General features: G+C 28.8%; 1 pseudogene; it reads right to left on the reverse strand.

The window, feature by feature from the left end:
- Positions 1–1,801: 1,801 nt before the first annotated feature.
- On the reverse strand, positions 1,802–4,193 carry LOC112681426 (annotated as a pseudogene).
- Between the last annotated feature and the right edge of the window lie 1,209 nt (positions 4,194–5,402).

A 5,402-nucleotide genomic window follows, 5' to 3' on the forward strand; every position in this document is an offset into this window, starting at 1 on the left:
CATTTTTCGAAATATTGAATTATCAAAGTAAAAAAACATTCAAATACAGTACAGTCGGTTCAAAGAAAAGAAGACAACGCATAACGTATTCTTTCAATAATAATAAATCAATATATATATACAACGTGAGTCTGGACACAAAAAACTATAAAAATGGGGATAGATCTTCCTTGATGTTGTCTGAAAAAAATTTGTGCGATAAGTGAATACTTTATAATAGGTGTGTATATATAAATGTTGACGTTAGTTATGTTTTACACTCTAAATATTCTTAGGGAAAAACGCAGCCAAGAAAGATCACGTAAAGGTCGCCAACGCCTTTCTCATATTCAGAGTACATAAAAGTACTCATCGTCAATAATTAAAAATTATACAGAGTGAATATATAAAAATTTATGAAAGATAGAGCGTGGAAGTTTCTCGTAATCAGAGCATACAAGTACTTTTAAGCTAAACAACATGTAGAGGTTGTATATAAAAACATAAATAATTCATAAAAGACAAGATGAGGAAGTATATCATAATCAGAGCATATAAGTAAAAGTTTACAAAGATAAATACATACACTGAAAAAAATATTGGTGGTAATAACAATATAATATTGTCAAGGGTCAACAATGAGTATCTAGTTGCGAGAAATATTTTCTTATAAGATGAACAATATGTCTTGTTAAATATTAAGTATTATTAATATGACAAAAAACATTGTCGGTACAAAGAGTCACAGAATGATAATATACAATAAATTTAATTTTACATTTTAAAGGAGTATTTTAAGTTTTAGGTACAATGCTTATAAATGTTCAATGTGCCCTCCCCCCTTACTTACACGACCAGTGGCGTAGATATAATTTTTTTCTGTGGGGGGGGTTGTTTAAGAGTAAGTTTTTAAGTGTTCTTAGTATATCTTAAAACGAGGTCATATGTAATAATATTACATTTAAAATGGTATTATTATTATGTCCCGTATTTAATGAAAATTATTTTGTTATTCAATTTTTAATATATACCTAATCATAGTAAAATCAAAATATTTTACTATAATATGAAAATATTAATAAATAATAATCAAATATCAATAAAAAAAATTTGTATGGGGAGGGTGGAAACCCCTTACACCCTCCCCGTAACTACTCCACTGTACACGACACACATCTAAGCGATATTCAAATTCCTCATAAACCTGTTGAATCATATCGACTGTAACCAAGTTAATGGCGTCTATTATTCGACTTTTCAACTCGTCAAGATCTTTTAGAGGGGGAGGTGTATAAACAATGCTTTTTATGTAACCCGAGAGAAAAAAATCATAGATTGTAAGATCCGGCGAACAAGGCGGCCATGGACATAATGTAGCGTCATTAGCGCACAAAACGCCTTTTGTTGTTCGGTTAACATTTCAATAACGGAATCGCTAAATGCAGAAAGGACACATGTCCAAGTTTTACATTTTTTCAGGAAACACAAAAAACTTAATATATTTGAAAAAAATTGAATTACAAATTGTATGTTATAGAATAATATAGTTAAAGACATGGTATACATATTTCTACAATCACTTAAAGAAATATAATCTAACTGTAGGTATCTGAAGGACTTTAAGGTTGTGGACATGTGCCGTTTATGCTTCAAATTACCATTTATATTTCGAAAATAACCGTTTTCTTATAAATAAGTAGCTTTAATATGCATAAAAGTTAAATTGACATGATTAAATAATATACAGTAGATTATATACTAATATTGAGTCAAAAATATTTGATATATTTTTAATAATTAGAAATTTAATTATATAAATATCTTATGTTCTATTTTGCTTTGCTTGAGGTTAGTAACAGTCTTAGTTTGTAACGAAAATATATAATTCCAAAATGATTGCAATGCTGGCTCCGGAATATATTTCGCTAGTTGCTTCAAATCTTTCATTTTGCTTTCAAGAATTGGTAAGCTTGAAGTATAAACTAGTGTTTTTGGGAGTTGTACGGGCATTGCATTGTTTTTTCTCAATTTGAAATGGTTTGATATTATTCCGTCAATAAATTCACTTGCCTCAATTATTCCACATTTTTCCGATACACATTCAAAATAATGGTACTTAGAAATTAAAAATTTTTCTATTGTACGACGTTGTTTCAATGTTTTATTACGGCTTAAACATTCTAATGCGTTAGTATTTTTATTATAAGATTGTGGAAACCACATTTGATAGTCATAAATCATACTTTTATCAACTAGAAACACTGAAAATTTTTCTGGGTTTCTTGATGATTTTAAAATAAGTTCTATACAGTCTTCTAAAGTGTATAGACGATCCACTCTGTTCAGTTGTTTTTTTATCAATGCAAAGTCACGATCACACGGCAAAAACGAGTGTCCTCTTTGTGGAAAAAACACCTGAACTTTTTTTAATTTTTTAATTTCAACTAGAGCCATAATCATTCTGAGTAATGCATGGTTTTTGTTTTGCCCAGCACAATTGTCACAAAACAAATGCAATTCCTCAACATTATCATCAACAAAATTATTAATATAGTGAACCAAAAAAGAGCATACATCATTTGGCGTTTTTCTTGCTGTTGCCTTATGATAAACATAACAAAATAAATTATTCGTATTTAAATTATGAATACCAAAAGTATTGACAGATAATTGACGATAATAATATACTTCCTGCACCGGTATTTTAGGTAAGTCAACTACAGCCATAAAATCAAAGCAAAGACCTAACACTTTTTTATTCTGTTGAGAAATCTCTATTGTTTTTTTAATATTATAAAATTTTTTGCTTCTACGTTTATGAACTAGTAATTCCGCAGCAGCAACTCTTTTTGCAACATCATTTAAATCTTTACTCATTATTTTTGTATTTAATTCTTCGCATTTTGAACAAGCATCTTTGACTGGAGCACCAAAGCTTAATGAAAAATTATTCTTAAAATACTCCCAATAATATTGATATTTTATTTTCCCTTCTAATTCTGGATACTTTTCTAAAAACATTGTGTGCATAGTTTTAACATTTAATTTAGGGTTCAAATAATTTTTCAATCGTGTTGTGTAATGAGTATCTTTAATTGGAAAACTCAGTATATGTTCATGTATTTTTTGACAATACTCATATGGCATAGTATTAGCACTAATATTTTTGCCTCTCATATCAACTGGGGTAATATTATTTTCTAACAAATCGACCAGCCGTCTAATTTTTTGAATAGAAATATTATAAACGTTAATGAAAGCTTTCTTACATACTTGAATACGCTGTCCATCTACTATTAAAAAATACTGAACACTTTTGGATTTCGGTTTTTCTTTTCCTTCTTCTGTTTCTATTCGTTTTCGTTTTCTTGTAATTTCTTTTATTTCTATTGTTCGTTGAAGATGAAGGTCTTGTTCATTTTTAGAATGCATTTCATAAAACATTTTCATTGTATTTTCAAGTTTTTCTTGTTGAATGTCTTTGGGACATTTTTTTGAACAACTTTAAATCGAAAATATTATTGTAAAAATATAAAAGCTACTACTTATTAATAACGAATAAAACAAACTAAATATTATATAATTACCATTCTTTAAGTATTAATGAAGGATCATTCTTTGTAGCAACTATTTTTCCAATCCAGTTTGTATGTTTTTTCCCTTCGATTTTTGCTTGCTTAATAATATTTCTTTTATATTTATCACTGTTAGAAACACCTTTTTTTCTTTTGAGAGGACTAATACATTCGTCGTCTGAACTCATATTTTAAAGTTATACACGTTATGATCGTTTGTACACGACTACGACGTTTCAACCAGTACAATATTTATTTTATTCACTGATAATCATTTTATTTTATAATTAGGTAAAGCAACGTTTTCCCATTATAATCTTTATTTACTGATAAACAATTATAAAAAATTAAATTTATAAATAGAACAATATTTCATGTCATACAATAAAGTAATTTCACGAAGTTTAGGCCTGATAATATTACTAAAGTATAATTTTGATGCAAAAAGGTTACATGTCCAGGACATGTGCCTTTTCTGCAATTAACGAAATTTTAAATTATTTTTAACGGGGATCTATTTAATAGGATATGTGCCTTGTCTGCACAAAACCATGTATTTATCAATATTAAATTGGATTATGCAATAAAGTGATTTTTGTAAAATATTGGACATGTGCCCTTTCTGCATTTAGCGATTCAACTAATTACGATACGCCACATGACTAACTATACATTAAATGCCCCTTCACTGCTCGTCCAAGTAAACTTTAAAGTTCCACATCGGGCCACAAGGTCTCGAGTTCCTTTTACTGTACCTCTCCACTGTACCAATTACGGTAAAAACAAACCAATTGACCGCATGATGCGGTTGGCTAACGAGGACCCCTCCTTTCTCAGTTTACCTTAAATTGTGTTATTTTTGTACATTTATTGTATGTAATTTTACTTGTGTCCTAATTATTTTATTTTATATTTACTGTACCTGTAATTCTGCTGTATTTTAGGCCATCGCCCCTTGTATATGTTAGCTATCTTATTTTACCAAATTATTATTGTGTACTGTACTAAATAAGGAACATTAATTCCGTAAATTAATTAATAAATAAATAAATAAATAAAATTATCACAACTTATCGGCAATCGATAAAAACTAGATAAACCCACCTTTCAGATGGTTGATGCATTGTTTACCTCAAAAGGAACAATATTTATTGACTACTAAAATCGGATGAATCATTTTGAAACACACTGTATTTTGTTAATATGACAATATTATAAAATTGATTAGACATAGTTTTGATTTTATGATAGTTATAATACAATTTACAATATTGTCTTGTGAACTCTAAATAACCGCCAACGGCTCATTATCAGCGTTACCTACTCGCATTGTACGATTGCGCCTTGCAAGTTATACTTATCGTTCATTTTTGAAGTTCTGTTAAAAATTTTCAGTTTACCGTGTGTCGTATTTATTTACAAAGTTTACCTTTTCAGAACATTACTAGTTTACGGGACAACCAAAAATTTGGCAATGTTTTTAGGGGCTTTAGTCATATTTCGGGTGAAAAAAATGATGATGAAATTAGAATTTGGCACAAGAACTTAGTTTTGAAGTAATATTTCATTAAAGTTTATAACTTTACACTAAAACTCTTAAATACTAATTTTTCATTAAAATCGTTTAAAAGCATTGCGCAATGGTAGCAACATCGTTAATTTATCTACGTAGCTGAGTTCGATTCCCCCATAGGTAAAATAGAATTTAACAATAATTTTGTATCTGGTTTGATCTCTTATCGTAATGAAAATTGTTCACATTTTTTTTTTCGATAAATCGGAACTTTAATTTTAAAAATTTTAGAACTTCACTCGTTACGCCTGCCAGCTCCACTCACAAACTCAAGT

The sequence above is a fragment of the Sipha flava genome, unplaced genomic scaffold (genome assembly GCF_003268045.1).
Source record: "Sipha flava isolate LNK unplaced genomic scaffold, YSA_version1 19117_pilon_pilon, whole genome shotgun sequence".
NCBI lineage: Eukaryota > Metazoa > Arthropoda > Insecta > Hemiptera > Aphididae > Sipha > Sipha flava.